The 16224-nt window shown below is 49.3% G+C and overlaps 1 long non-coding RNA gene across 2 annotated transcripts in view; it reads left to right on the forward strand.

Moving 5' to 3' along the window:
* Positions 1-16224, forward strand: part of LOC127491089 (uncharacterized) — a 145375-nt gene that overhangs the window by 14416 nt on the left and 114735 nt on the right. The gene's annotated exons all lie outside the window — the stretch shown is intronic.

Consider the following 16224-nt stretch of genomic DNA (forward strand, 5'->3'; position numbering starts at 1 on the left):
CCCATTTCTCATCTGGATTGGTTGTTTTTATGATGTTGGGTTTTTTTAAAAGTTGCTGATATATTTGGGATGTTAACATTTTGTCAGAGGGTTTGCAAATATTTTTTCATTCTGTTGGATGTTTCTTCACTATTGATCATTTCCGTTGCTGTGCAAAAGCTTCTGAGTGTGATATAGTCCCATTTGTTTAGTTTTGGTTTTGTTGCCTGTGCTTTAGGGGTCTTGTCTATGAAGTCTTCCCCTACGCCAGTGCCTTGGAGTGTTTCCCCTACGTCTTCTTTCATCAAATTCATAGTCTCAGGTCTTAAATTTAGGTCTCTGATCCATCTTGGGTTGACTTTTGTATACAGTGACTTCATTCTTCTACATATATGCATGCAGTTTTGCCAACACCATTTGTTAATGAGACTGTCCTTACTCCACTGTATGTTCTGAGCACTTTTGTCAAACGTCAGTTGGCTGTATGCATGAGATTAATTAATTATTCTGCTCCATTGATCTATGTATCAGATTTTATGCTACAGTCATGCTGTTTTAGTTACTATAGCTTTGTAGTATGCTTTGAAGTCATGTATTGTGATGCTTCCAGCTTGATTTTTCTTCTTCAGAGTCATTTTGGCATTTCTGGGTCTTTTGTGGTCCCCTATGAACGTAAGGATTGCTTTTTCTAATTCTGTAAAGAATTTCATTGGTATTTTGATAGGGATTGCAATAGTGATTTTTGAAACTCTTCAGCTGAAGGAGTGATGTAGTGTTACAATGCAAGTCCTAAGAATTCACCTTTTAGTAGTCCCAGGGCTGGGAGTCACGTAACAGTAGGCATTGCATAAACAATTATTGATACCTTTGCACATACCATTTCTCTTTCCCTTGGACTGCCTTCTTTTTGTGTCTAGGCCCACTAAAATTCTAGTACTTCTTCAAGATGCCGCTCAGTCACTTTGTGAAATCATACAGACTGTGCCTTTCACTAATCCAAGGGCTGCTGTTCACATGGACTGGAATGCACCCCCTGGAGTTGTTCAAGAGATCTCACCCGGCTCATGTGTCTCTTCCTCTCCCAGGAAGCTTTTCTGGATGTAGACTGTGATCTCCAGGGGGCCACTGCTCTCTGTCTCACCCAGCACCTTCAACAGGGCCTGCCTCCTAGCAGGCAGAGACTGCCTGGTGAACGCATGTAGGAGCTCCTCCAACCGTGGTCCTCTGTGCTTTCCATCTGGTCCTCGCCTCTGCTTGGCACACTTTTCTATGTGGGATGATCTTCTGAATCTCAGTCATAATTAGCGGCCGTCTCCCAGGGCCTCTGAGCCTTGGTTATTCCTCTCTCTGCTGGAGTCGGAGAGCTACAGAGAGCCAGAAATGGAAAAATTGAAAGCCTGTGCCACTTCTCTCCCCAGGTGGGTCAATTCCGCGTAGCCATTTCGGGAGCTTGGGCACACCCATGCTTTCATGTGGCGGGGTGCTTTCCTTCAGGGTGTGGTGCACACACTTTAAGCCACAAGCCCCAGTTTCTGAGAAGCACTGTTTTGCGAGTGCAGGCTCTGGAAACTTGGACTGAAAGCAGGAATGATCTCTCCTGTAGGCCTGAAGCCACCAGTGCAGTTCCAAACATTGGGTACAGCTGGCTGCCAGGCCCTGTGGTTTGGATGCCATGAAAGGGTGGTATTCCGTGTTCTGAAGGCAGAGCGGAGGGAGGGGGATCGTGTCATCAACTCAGGTGGTCAACCCTTGTGTGTTTCTGTGGGACCATCTGAAAGATGCAGTTTTGAGGATTTAAGGGTCTCTTGCATAACCTGTAGAGACCAAGGACATACTCTCCCTGTAGTGTCACAGCTCACTGCACAGGATGCTTACGCAGATCCGTTCTGTGTTGGCCTGAGAAAAAAGGGTCAAGTGCTCTTGCAGTGTAGGACATGAAAGATGTGTCACAAAATCCAGCCCCTTGACTGAATCCAGCCTGCATCCTCGTTGCAAATAAAGTTTTATTGGAACACAGCAAGGCTCATTGTCTCCCTGTTGTCTGTGGTTGCTATTGCTCTATACTGGCAGAATTGAATATTGAGACAGAGACCGTGTGACACACAGAGCTGAACATACTTCGCGTCTCGTCCTTGCAAGAGGAGCTGTGCCAGCTCTGGGCTTAAGAGAAGACGCCTCCCTCTGCCTGTAGGAGGCGCCCTATTGCAACCGCCTGCTGCTTTAACTCTTCCCCTCAGTAGCTGCAGATTCCGTGATGGCCGGGAGGTGCTTACTAAATATTAGTCAAAATAATTATTTAAAGATTAAAACGGTGGGTAGAGAAAGGGCAAATGGAACATGCCGGGAGCCTAGAAATTATCAGACCTTTGAAACTTTGTTTATTTCTTTGAGAACTATACATTGATTTTTGTTGTCAACCTTTAACAAATTATTATTTATTGGAAAGGCAGAGAGAGAAAGAGAATTTTCATCTGCGAGGAACTCTGGAACCCAGTCTGAGTCTGCCCCACAGGTGGCAGGGCCCTAAGTACCTGCTGCCCCTCTGGGTGCTGGATTAGCAGGAAGCTGGAATCTGACACAGGATGCGAGGGTCCCTAGTGGTACCTTGACCACTGTCCAGACACCCACCCTCAAGGGCGTTTTCACACTGTTCACTTCCTGCTGGGACTAGCTGGCCGGATCTGCCGTGAGGACCTCCCACCGCCTGGGTGGCTTCGTGGATTTCCCGGCAGTCCTCGGGGCTGGAGAGATCAAGGTGTGAGCAGGTTTGATTTCTTCCCGGGCTTCTTCACTTGGCCTGTGGATGGTGGCCTTTTCACCGGCTCTCCTCTCTTGGTGTGCGTGCCCCTGGGGTCTCTCTGTGCCCACATTTCCTCCTGTTCTTTTTTCCTAAATTTATTTTTTCAATTGTGGATGAGCATGTAATACTTGCACATTTTTAAAGGGTACAGTGTAACTGTTCAACACATAAGCATAGCTTAAGTTGACTCTACCAACCAACCTTTGCATTTTCTGATCTTTTCTTTGTGTTTGAAGCTTACTGGCTCCTCTGTTCTAGTTTTTCCCACAGAGCATCATGCATCATCATGAGTCATGATCACCCACTGTGCTGCACATCTACAACCTGATATGGTTAACATACTGTGTTTTGGTGCCCATTATCCAATCTCCCCTCCCCCCCTGCCCCATGCCCCTTCTCAGACTCTAGTAATCACTATTTTAAATTTGGACCATATATATATATCTCATATATATATCTCAGATAGATAGATAGATATTACTCTTATGATGAAGAATGTGCAGGCAGTCAGATTGTCTGAGGACCCACTGTAATGGCCGCATTATAGCTTAATTACTTCTTCAGCAATTCAGTTTCAAGCACAGTTATGTTCTGAGGCAATGGGACTTAAGGTCTCAACATATGAATTTTGGGGGACACTGTTCATCCCACAACACCTGCAGATCTCTACGCACTTTCTTCTTTTTCACAGGTCTTAGGCTTAAGTTGCGTAGAACAGCATGTGAGGTGATGGTCACATCCCTAGCCTCCAAGGATTATATGGCTGGTCCTATGCATTGTGTAACTCCTCATCTTCCCCGCCTTCTCCATCAAAGGAATCCAAATCTATCAGGGTCAAGGGCTCATTAATGACTGTTTCCCCCAGTTAAACCTCCAACTAGGTTTTCAAGTTCAAGATTTGTCTGATATATACAAATCACTTAAGTGCATTTGATGTACTACATATGATTAAAAATGTAAGATGAGAGGTCTACTCAATCTAACTGTTCAACCCTAGGGATTGGTCGAGCTCATCAAAGTGCAGCCATAGTGAGGAAATGCGATGTAGTCTTAAAAATAAGTTTGCTGAAGAGTATTTAGTGAGCCCAAAGGCTCTGTGTAAGAATGCTCAGGGGATGGGGCCAGTGTGTGGTGTGGTGGGTGCAGTGTCCGCCTGCAGTGCCAGAATCCCATATGGGAGCTGGTTTGAGTCCCGGCTGCTCCATCTCTGATCTAGCTCCCTGCTAAGGTGCCTGCGAAAGCAGCCGAAGATGGCTCAAGTGCTTGGGCCCCTAGTGCCCCAGTGGGAGACCCGGATGAAGCTCTTTCCTTCTTGTTCCTGGCTTGGACCTGGCCTAGCCCCAGCCGTGGCTGCATCTGGGAGTGAACCAGCAATGGAAAACGTCTCCCTCTGCCTCTCTCTCTTCCTCTTTCTGTGTAACTCGAACTTTCAAATGATAAATAAATCTTTAAAAAAAAGTATTAAGGGGAAAAAGCAGGTTACTAAACAAAATGTACTCGTGTGTTTAGTAAATATTTAATGGGTATAAGGCCCTCTTCTAGGTTGTGTGGATTCAGTAGGGAGCAAAGCAAAATATCTGTTTCTTTGTGGAGCTTAAATGGCAGTGGAAAGCGCTGATTACAAACTAATGAGGATATACCGTGATGCCAGCAGGGGTAGTGCATTGAAAGAAGGCAAAGCAACGCGGGGAACGGAAGAATGGCAAAGAGAAGCAATCATGTTTCCTTGTGTGTTCAGGAAGGCTTCTTGGAAGAGGTGGCATTTGAGCAGTGGTCTGACTAAGGCAAAAATGCTAGGCATGGGCAGGTGCAGAGGAAGAACATTCCGCACAGAGAGCATCGGGTGTGACGGTCATGAGCAGGGAGCGTTCTCTTAGCGTTGGGAGAATCTCAAGGACAGCAGTGGGCCTGGAGTGATGATCCAGGAGCATTGTGATCTGGAGTAAGTAGAGATAAGACATCAGCTCCGGGGGCTGGTGCTGTGGTGGTGTGGGGAAAGCTGCCACCTGCAATGCCAGCATCCCATGTGGGCACCTATTCGAGTCCTGGCTGCTCCACTTCCAGTCCAGCTCCCTGTTGATGGCCTGGGAAAGCAGCAGAAGAGGGCCCAAGTGCTGGGCCCCTGCACCCGTGTGGGAGACCTGGAAGAAGCTGCTGGCTTCTGGCCTTCGTCTCCCCCTCTCTCTTCCTAACTCTTCCTTTCAAATAAATAAATATTTTTAAGAATCCGTAAGTGCAGAGAAAAAAGATTGTAAGGAGGTGAGGCGGGATGGTGACACAAACCTTAATTCTCTTCCCTTTGTGTCTGTAATCTAAATTTTCCACCACATCTGTGTTGTTCTCAAGGAAAAACTAACAGACGTTTTGATCGAAAACTTTGCATGGAGCTCCTGACCTCTGCCCTGGATGCTCCCATGGATCCCACGGAGCCCGGGTGTTTAGACAGCCGCCCCCTGGCTGTGCATCACTCGGGGAACAGAGGAGAACCCCCGGCTGGGAAAGCCAGTGGGAGGTGTTGTTTCAGATGCGCTGATACCCAGAGCAGCCCTGAGTTACAGCGAGCAGCAAAGGTGTGCGTATCTCCTCTCCACGGTGTCTCTCCTGTCGCTAAGGGTTGGCTGAGCCTGAGCCCACCTAATAGGCCACAGAGATGGGAATTGATGTCTCATCTAATAAAAAGCCTTTGTATGCACGGCCTGACCCCTTCCAGGCTTTGCTGGGCCGAGGCACTAGGTGTGACCCCTTTGGGCAGTTGTGGTGGATCAAACACGCATGTTGATTCTTACACGCGGTGTGTACCAGTCTACTGCCCAAACCTGCCGCAGCCGAGCAAGCCCAGACCCGCTTGCCATGAGCTGCTGGGGGCCTGGCCTTCCACCACTCACTTACTACACACCCAGAAGTTAGAACCAAGGGCGTCATGGCCTCCCTCGCGGGTAGCTCTTGTAGGTCCCCCAGAGACCCTGATGTGTTCACAGGGCAGCCTCCGTCCCCCAGGGGAGACATTGCTACTGCTCCCCACCCCCCAAACTCCCAGCTACCAGAATGAAGGTGCATGATGTGAGGGCAAAATGCCCAGGGCCAGCATACGGGGCACACTCGGGGCACTTCTCAAGGGTTTACGCTCTGTCATCCCGATTCCAGAGTTCCTGAGTCATCAATGGATGAAAGAAAGAGAGCGCCACGGGGCAATCGATGCAGGCCTCTCTCGGTGGTCGACCGCTGTCTGACTGCCCTTCTGTAGGACTTTCTAGAACCTTCCGTGTGGAACATGATTAATGAATCCTATTATTTTGCCTCAGTCCTTCGAACAAAAGGGTTGTATTGGGTAAAATCCTGGCCAGTCCTAATACAGAAACGGACGTGCATATTCTTCTGCTAATTTTTGGTATTTGGTGTTTCGCAAATGTCTGAAAACAGCTGGATATTTTTTTCCAGGCTCTTCATTAGCCTCAGTGGTTACAAAGTCATTTTCCGAGTCAGCTTACAGTTGTCTGAATCAATGGATGGATGGACGGACGGACGGACGGACAGACAGACAGACAGACGGACAGACAGACAGATGATGGGGTGGACAGATGGAAGGGAAAGTCCGTGAGCGTCTTCTCGCTCCCCCTCGGGCTCTATTTTTATCATTGTGTGATTCTGGGCCGTTTCCTGTTATTATTGCACTTCTTGTTGTCAGAGGAAACTATTTCGTTTTAATATTAGCCCGAGCAAAACATAATTAGGAAGAGAATGTGCTACCAAAGGGGAAGCATGTCTGTGCTGCTTGGCGTGCCGAGGCCTAGTGCTCGGATAAAAACAACAATGCGACGAAACAAAACAACCCCACGTACACACACGCGTGCAGGGACACACACACACACACACACACACACAGCCTCAAAATACCCTGCCAGGCCAATCAGGAATCCAGGCGGTGTCAGGAAGCAGGCCGAGAGCAGAGGATTTAGCAGGCTTCTCAAGACCTCTGCTTCTGCTTTGGAAGAGGAGCGAGAAGAGGCCAGAGAAGGAGAGAGAAGACAGACCACGGGGCAGCCCGGAGCGCTGACCGTGACCCTGGGGCACCCTCAAGGGTGGCCGCCGGCGCGCTCTCCTAGGTCTGTCCGTTCCTTTACGCCCTTGTGCCCCTGCGAACGTGCACGTCTCTCATACCCCGTCAGGTGTCAGGGCTGCTGCCCTTGTCTCTCCCCTGCCCTCCTAACAGAAGTATTTCCACTTATCCAGCTCGACACCCACCCACCTTGCAAGGGTGGCGTCGCTGGGGCAGACACAGAACATCAAGAGTGAGGAGGCGGGGGTACAGCAGGTGGGGTCCCCACTCTGTGCCAGGCCATGCACAGTCTTTGCGCGGAGTTTGTTTTCTCTAACACTCACAGCAGTCGTCTGAGCGAGATGGTGTGGTCGTCCCCATTCTACGGATGCAGAAACTGAGGCATAGAAGGTCAAGGAAATGGCCAAGGTCACCAGGTTAGAAAGTGGTGGAGGCGATTTCCATGCAGGCACGTTTGCTTTATAGCCAAACCTGGGCAAGCATTTGGTGAAGGTTGGGACAGCAGCAGGATGGCCACCTCCCATATCAGAGTGCCTGTGTTCAAATCCTGGCTCTGCTTCCAGTTCAGTCTTCCTGGTGACATGCACCCTTGGTGGCAGCAGGTGGCAGCTCAAGGACTTGAGTCCCTGCCACCCACAGAGGAGACCCAGGTTGAGTTCCAGGAACCTGGCCTTGACCTGGTCCAGCCTTGACTGTTGCAGGCGTTTGGGGAGTGAACCAGTGGATAGAGCTGTCTGTCTCTGCCTTTCAGATACATAGATGTAAATAAAAAATTAAATCAGTGCTTTTTTTTAAAGCTTTATTTATTTATTTGAAAAGTCTGAGTTACACACAGAGAAAGTCTTCCATCTGCTGGTACACTCCCCAATTGGCCACAACGGCCGGAGCTGTGCCGATCTGAAGCCAGGAGCCAGGAGCTTCTTCCGGGTCTCCCACGTGGGTGCAGGGGCCCAGGGACTTGGGCCATCTTCCACTGCTTTCCCAGGCCACAGCAGAGAGCTGGGTTGGAAGAGGAGCAGCCAGGACTAGAACCAGCATCCATGTGGGATGCTGGCACTGCAGGCGGCAGCTTTACCTGCTACACCACAGTTCCGGCCCCAGATCAGTGCTTTTAATAACAGTCCTAATGTGCTTCATCTAACTTCGAGCCTTCATGTCCTCATTCCTGAAATAGAGATTTTCCTTGTTTTTATTCTTGTCCCCCTGTAGCTTATTTTCTGCATACTAGCCAGGAAGATTGTACCAATTAGGACAAGGCTCAACTGCCAGAAACAGAGACACAAAATAAATATCTACAGGCAGCCTGCATGAGCTCGTGTGGGTCTCCTAGGCCAAGTCCTAAGCTTCCTGCAACTCAGCCCTGAGGGATGGTCCATGTCCTCCTACTCCAATACAGTAGCTAGAGCTCCAACCATCACACCTGCATTCCAGAGAGAGGATGAAGGACAAAATTAAGAAGAAAAGTTAAAAAAAAAAAAGACTACTGTCTTTCAGGGATGATTTTGAAGGACTGTACCTTATTTTCACTCACTATCCATTGACTGGGCTCAGTCACGTGGCTCTACCCACCTGCAGGAAAGGCTAAGCAATACAGCCTTCATTCTGTGATGCCGTCTGTGCAGCTATAACAGGGGGCTATCTTAGCATGGCTGAAGGAGGGGACGGATCCTGGGGAGGGCACGCGATCTCTGCCAGAGCCCCCTCTCCCCACTGAAAGTCAGATCACGGTACTCTGCTTAAATTGGGTGACGTCATTCAGACTGGGAGCCAGAGTGCCCGCAGCGGCCGAGGAGGCCTTGCACGTCTCCTCCCTGTTATCTGTCTGACCTCACTTCCTGCCACTGTCTGCCTCACCCAGTGGGCTCCTCGCTTCCTCCCCAAGCGTCTGCTCCAGCGAATCTCTGCTCCAACAGCACTTGCTCAGGGGCCACCCGTGGACAGCAGGGCATCGCTCCCGTGGCTCCCCACCCCCTTCCCTCCTGCGGCTCCTCATCCCCCTCGCTGCCTTTAGTTTGGTTTGTTCCTGTAATCGCTCCCTCATCCCGCCTGCCATATTCTGTATGAGAGTGCTTTAAAAAGTGAGTGGAAAATAGAACACGTATTTATGTTAGCGCGAAAATTTTGAAATTTTTTTATAATATTTTTTCCATAAGCCTTTTCAATGAAAAGCTATGCACGGATCTAAAAATATTTGCATCCAAATAAACTTAGCATTTAATTCCACGTCCCACTGCCTTTCGGGGGCGCCCTCGTCTGCGCCTTTGCTTATTGTCATTTTTCTCCCGTTAGGACGGGAGCCCCCTGAAATCACAGACTTCCTCTGTCATATCCATTGCTTTATGAGCGCAGGACCTCAGCCAGTGCCAGGCATGCCCTGGGCACCCAGCGTTGAACAGATGAGTGATTGAATAAACAAACTACTGCTCTGTGCGTCGTCCAGCGTCTGGGAGGGGAGCGGTGGAGACGTGTGATAGAGACGGAGTCAGATGTGAGGAGTGGCGGTAGTTCTCTGATGGCCTCCCATTTGCTCCGCACACTGGGATGCAGACGCACACAAAGGCTCTGCCTGTCACTGTTAGGGAGTGAGGCGCGGTGGGACGGAACTTGCAGTCATTTCTCCCAAAAGCGCTGGAACTCCTTATGCTGAATCCATTTCTTCCCCGCCTTCAGCGTGGCCGCACCTAGTTGCCTAATAGATCACTTGGCTGCTGGATGTCGCCGTGGGTAGCGTGGAGCTGCAGTCCGAGACTGTGTCGGGCTGATTTAGGGTCTCCCTTTTCTTCCCTTTGTGCCCTCGCGGCGGGGGAGGCTTGTCAAGCTGTGCCTGGCCCAGTTAAATGAGGAGACCAGATGGTCAGAAAGAAAGGAATTTTGGTCCAGGTTTAGAAGGAGAGAAGCTGAGGACGGAACTCCTGCATAGTTTTTGAGCCAAGATCAGAGCACTGAGCCCTGGGGGTGCATTACTGAGGGCCTGGGCCCCCCAGCAGAGCTCCGCGAGGGATGGCCGCTCCTTTTAGTGCAAATCTCCTAGAACTTTCCATCCAACTTCAAAATGATCGGGCTGTTGCTGGGATCGTGGATATAGGAGGGTCCTTCAAAGAGTTTGTGGAAAAATGGAATTAAAAGGTACAATTATTAGGGGGTGCAAAAATGTTTGATATTCATACTTTTTTTAATAATATGCATTTTGAAGATTCCTCATATGTAGCTTTTTTTTTTCATTTCCAGAGACGGAGTGCATTGTTTTACGTTAAACTCAACAAAAAGCAAAAACAGAAACAAAAACGGGAGGTTTAAAAAAAAGTCAGTTTGGATTTGGGCTTTTAGCAAGGCGATTTTAGGGAGAAAGAAGAAGATGCGACACTGGGGAAGAAGGTGTAGAAGGAAACAAAAGCCTGCTTTTCCCACAGCAAAAGGGCAGCTGGGGCAGAACCCTGAGGCTGTTGCAAGTTGAGCTGAGAAGGGGCATCCTGGTATCTGGCACCATGGCGGCTTAGGAGGCCAGAGATGGAAAGGCAGGCGGCTGAGGGTGGCGGGGGTCCAGGCAGGTAGCAGGCTGAGTGTGAACAAGTGTCGCTGGTAGGGCAGATGGAAGGAGAGCTTTCAGAGGAACACTGCTGAGACGGGGCGGGCCTGACTCCCTGATGTCCTCTCCTAAGGCATTTTGTCCCAGCTGGCATCAAGCAGCCCTGGGTTTTAATGACTTACTGCCACGCTTGGTAGAGAACGGCTCAGCCTCTGCTCGGTGGCCTCGGATGTTAGCCCAAGGGCATAAACGCAAGAAACCACACAAGGAGACCCGGAGTGCCAGGTCGCCAGGGTTGGCTGCGCCTGTCCGGTTTCGCTCTGACTGATTGTGGCATAATCACGATGCGGTGTGTCTGTAACCGAGGTAAGAAGCACTTACATGCTGTCTCTCATGTGCGCACTCTAGCAGCTTCTGTGGCATGCGCAGGGTCACCAGTACAGAGATGAGAGGACTGGGGCGTGGTGAGATTGGGTGGTTTGCCCACGGTCCCTTGGCTGGTGAATTGCAACACTGGGACCAGAACTGGACTTCCTGTTTCCTAACGTGTTTCGCCACCTTATTTATGTGAGTTAGTTATCAACGCTGGTGAGGCATGCGTCTCCCATGTGCCGTGGTGGAAGGCAGAGCAAACCAGACATGGTCCTCCCTGGGACTCTTCTAATCTACAAAGGGAGACAGATGGATGCAGAGAAATGAGTCCACGTGCAAGTGCTCCCAGAAGCACACACTGAACTGGGTGTTCAGACGCATTCACAGATCCTAAGGGTGTTGTTGGAAGCTTCTGGAAACAAATCTCTAGGGATTTGAAGACACTCAGAAGTCTAAGTCATTGGTGTGGCTGGGGAATCTATTCCAGAGAGAAGGTGTATGTATGGGCTTGGATGTGGCCCAAAAGGAACACTGGACTGCACAGCAGGGATTTGAGATGGCGATTTGAACAACTGTGTGGCAGCGGAGAAACGAAACAGCCATAGCAAGAGTCCCTGGGCGGATTTCTCTGGCTGGGTCATGAGGCTTTTCAGACTCGTTGTAGCTGGGATCTGGAGCCATAGAGAACACTTTGTCCCAGTTGTCATTTGGCTCTGCTTTCTTCGTTTGCTCAGTGTGGCAGGTGTTGGACTTTGAATGGCCGTGGCTCTGCGAAGAGTGTTTATGAGTGTTGCACCCCGGACACCACCAGCCCCACTTCTCCAGCTTCCGGTTTTCTTCTTTGAACCGCTGCTTTTTAAAATTTTTTATTTGAAAGGCAGAGAGACAGAGAAAGAAAGGGAGAGACAGGTCTCCTCCTAGCTGGTTCATTCACCAAATACCTCTGACAGCTAGGACGTGGCCAGGCTGACGCCAGGAGCTGGGAACCCCATCGGGGTCTCCCACGCGAGTGGCACAAACCCAGTTACATGAGCCGTCCCCACTGCCTGCCAAGGTCTGCAATGGCGAGCAGAGATGGGCCTTGAACCCAAGCACTGCAGTGTAGGATGTGGGCATCCCAAGCAGTGCCTTAGCTTCCAGACCAAATGCTCACTCCATGAACTTCCTTTTCTTCCTCCCAATTCCCCTCTTGCCTGCTGGGTAAAGTTGTTCCTGTTGCCTACAACCAAAGAACCCCCAAGACTGAGCTAGGGAAATCAAAACACTTTAGGTTGCTTGGGATGTGTCTGCTGTTGTCTGTCCTCCAATTCACCTGGGCCAGAAGCCACATTGGAGGGTGAGAGGCTGCTCCATGAGCCATGGTTCTTTCTTCTTTTTTTTTTTTTTTTCTTTTTTTGACAGGCAGAGTTAGAGAGAGAGACAGAGAGAAAGGTCTTCCTTGGGTAATCCTCTGCTTGCGGCACTGGCACACCGGGTTCTAGTCCCAGTTGAGGTGCCGGTTCTGTCCCGGTTGTCCCTCTTCCAGTCCAACTCTCTGCTGTGGCCCGGGAGTGCAGTGGAGGATGGCCCAAGTGCTTGTGCCCTGCACCCACATAGGAGACCAGGAGAAGCACCTGGCTCCTGCCTTTGGATCGGTGCAGTGCACCAGCCATAGCAGTCATTTGGGGGGGTGAACCAACGGAAGGAAGACCTTTCTGTCTCTGTCTCTCTCACTGTCTAACTCTGACTGTAAAAAACAAAACAAAACAAAACAAAACAAAGCAGCAACATGTACTCTCAAGGTCACAACATTTACAACTTGATCCATCTTTTTTTTTTTTTTTTTTTTTTTTTTTTGCTGGTTTTCGCTTTGAAAGAGAGGCAGTGGAAGAGCCATGCTCTCGCCTGCCATGATGCTACTACCCTGTGAACTCATGGACAAAGGCCGGCCCTCTCCAAGCTGGTAGACATCAAGGTACCACGTTCATCTTCTGGTCAGGGTCACTTTCACCAGCAGCTGAATCACACTCGTTGTTTAATATCCTGTAATTTAAATACCCGCACGTAAGGTTTACCGCTTTTATCACATCTTATGTCACATAGCAAATGAATAGCAGTGTGGGGGCAGGGGAGGGAGGAAGAAAAACATTGTGAAGGAAGGTACATATTCGGAAAAAGCTATGCAGGAACTCCAATTTGTTTGCACCAAAATAAACTTATTTTTTAATTCTGTCTTCCACAAGTACCATTGTGTGTGTGTGTGTGTGTGTGTGCATGTATATATACAAATAGCAAATAGATACATATAAATATATCAAGGAAAAGAAAAAAGTCATAGTTATTGTAGTCATCCTTTCTGCAACGGGTCATATTTTCAGAACTGGCGTTTATTCTTTCTTCCTGTCTCTACCCCTTTGCCCTCTAGAGGCCCCTTAGCCAATCAAAATTCCTTCTCCAGTGGAATGTTCCAAACCCTACCAGTTCTGTCTTCATCGAGGTCACAGAATAGAGTATTCCTTAGAGATGGACCAAAAATTGCCTGCATTCCAGACATGCTCTTCCCTGCCTGCTCTGTGTAGTAATGACTCAGTGTGCCCTTCACAGGGTCAGTCACTCCAGCCACTATGCAATCCCCTTTCTTTGCTTGTGTTAGTGGTATGAGGACCTCCAAATGGCCAGGTGGCAGTGTTAGCTTACAGTTAAAGGAGCTATATTTTAAAGAAAGATTTAATATTTGTTTAAAAGGCAGAGAGAGAGAGAGAGAGATCTTGCATTTGCTGGTTTGTTTCAAAAATAGCTCCGACAGCCTGGTCTGGCTCGGGTTGAAGCCAGCAACTAGGAACTCTGTCCCAGCCTCCCCTCTGGTGACCCAAGCACTTGGGCCATCTTCCCAGGCACATCAGCAGGAAACTGGGTCTGAAGTGGAATAGCTGGGACTTAAGACATCCTCCAAAATGTGAAGCTGGCAGCTTAACCCCTGTGCCAAATGCTAACCCCATAAAGGAGCTATTTGTGTCCCTAGTGGACAAGCGCGTGTCCAGAGCACCTAGCACCTTCTCACATGGCTCCAAAGCTGCAGAACTCTGCAACTATCGATGTCCTCTCCTTTTGGGCAATTTCCCAACTGTGTCTAAGACATGACCTTGGCAATCAGGGCGTGCTGGGCCTCTCATACAAAAAGGAAATTCCACTTGGAAACCAAAGAAAGAAAAGGAAGAGGGAGGAAGGTTGGTTTTCCTGGAGAAGGTGATGCCACAGTGGTTTCTTGTCCTTGACCCTAGGGCCATCACCCTGGGTGTTGCCTGTGTGCTTTATGCCATATTGTGAAAGAGCTAGTATGAGAAACTGTGTTTAAGAGCAATGAGATCACATGTTTCTGGGACCTGGAGCTATACTAATTCATAAATATGAAATCTTAAAACCAGAAAAAAATTATCCTTCAATCCTGGATAGGGTCTTTTTTAAAAGTCACTTTTGTAAGGCTAAAATAACAAAAATTAGAGTTTGACAAAACACTGGGCACTTACTTCAAGACAGAACTTGATAGGGCAGGAGGAGAGATTTGCATTGGCTGGGTTCTAACCTATAAATCAAGAAAATCAATGGAGAATTTAATCCTAACTGTGCTGCACGTGGTTTCCAGTGGGCTGTGTTACCAAGGTCAGGGTTGCGGTTGAGTTCACTAGTGAGCAAGCCTGCAAAGATGGTGGCATATGCCCTTTTAGATCTTTTTGTTTTCCTAATAGCTACTGCAGAAGCCTTGGCATTCTGTGATGGAAGTTTTCAGGAATGGAAGAAAATGTAACATGAGGGTTGCATGATTTGAAAGCAGAACTCTGTCCAGGTTTTGGAGATGCTGTGGTGCTGTGAGGCGTCTTCTTCTTGCTCCTGAAGACATCGGACATCCTGGATGTTCTGTGTGTTGTCCTGAAGGATGGGGAGTCAGTAAGCTCCAAGAGAGCCCCAAAGTCATGCTGAGCCAGTGAAAACCACCGTGTCTTCACCTCGCCTTGCCGACACTGTCCTATTCCATCATTCATCCAATCCTCGGTAAAGCATTGTCGCGGAGGCTGCTGGTGCCAGTCTGTGGGGTCTTAAGTCTCAACATACCCACACCTAGCTAACTTCTGCCGGCCCCTGTATCTGTTTACCTAAGGGATTACATGAGGATTTATTTATTTACTTATTTGAAAGAGAGAGCCAGAGAGAGAGAGAAAGAGAGAGAGAGAAAGAGAGAAAGAAAGAGAGAGAGAGAGAAAGAGAGGGAGGGAGAGAAAGAGAGGGAGGGAGATGGAGAGGGAGGGAGATGGAGAGAGAGAGAGAGGAGGGATCTTCTACCTGCTGGTTCACTCCCCAAAGACTGTAACAGCTAGGGCTGGGCCAGGCCAAAGCCAGGAGTCAAGAATTCCCAGACCACCCACACGGGTGGCAGAAGCCCAAGCACTTGGGCCATTTCCTGCTCCTTTCCAAATGCAGTTTGAGAGAGCTGGATTGGAAGCAGAGCAGTTGGAACTTGAACCGGCACTTCCGTTCGGCACGCTGGAATCTTACAAGCAGTGGCTTAAACAGCGCTGCCACCACGCTGGCCCTATACCTGAAGGCTTTCCCAAAGCACACTTCCTGCCAGACGAAGTGGAGAGGAGCGGGCATTCCCTGGGAGCAGTGCCCACCAACGACTGATGCGAGTTTCCTTATGAATGCCCAGTGCCCTACACTTGAAAGTGAGACAATGCCTAAACGTGTTGCTACTCCACCTCCCAGGGTCCCTATGGGATTGGGTGCCTGTGGCCCATAGATCGTGTCTGGCTAATGAGGCACCCTTTTACGGGTCACCTCCCTTCCCTGCCTACCTCTCCCATCTCCTCCAGGGTTTCCTGCACCTCTCAGGTGAATGATCTCCATTCACATCCTCACCCAAGCACCTGCTGTGCACACGGCACCATAGCAGGGATTCACTGCTTAAGGGACCATCAGATTCTGAGATGTCAGACCCCAGTGGTGGGCTGGTGTGAAGAAGTTCGATCGAAGTTGCAGAGGCCGTTCTCACAGCTGACTTCACAGAACGACTGTGAGGTCTGTACTTGTTAAAACTCTGCGAAGAGCGCTGTTAGGCATTGTATTGATGACGCTGATGAGCTAGATGTTGGGTGTTGAGCAGTTTCTCATTACCAACATCAATTCCTGTGCGAACGAAGTGCACTCAGCTGTTAGTGCTGACAGCACTTTCGGAGGAGAAGATGAGAGAAGCTTCAGTGCTACAGCTCATTGGAATGAAGCAAAGGGCAAGGAAGAGAAGGAGCCAGGGCTGATGGGCAGGGCAGCCGATGGGTGGGAACCATGGGACAGCCCAGCAGGGTTTCTTGGTGTGCAAGCACCATCCAGGCCTCCAGCCTGACTGTGTGCATGGCACATTGTGGAGTGGGTGAACCCAGGCTTCTCTGAGTCCAAAGCCCTTTATGGAAAAGTAGCAGTGCTGAGATTTGAACCTAGGCACCACTCATTCATTTATTT

This window comes from Oryctolagus cuniculus, chromosome 11 (assembly GCF_051225735.1).
Source record: "Oryctolagus cuniculus isolate XC-2025 breed Fujian yellow rabbit chromosome 11, ASM5122573v1, whole genome shotgun sequence".
Classification (NCBI taxonomy): domain Eukaryota; kingdom Metazoa; phylum Chordata; class Mammalia; order Lagomorpha; family Leporidae; genus Oryctolagus; species Oryctolagus cuniculus.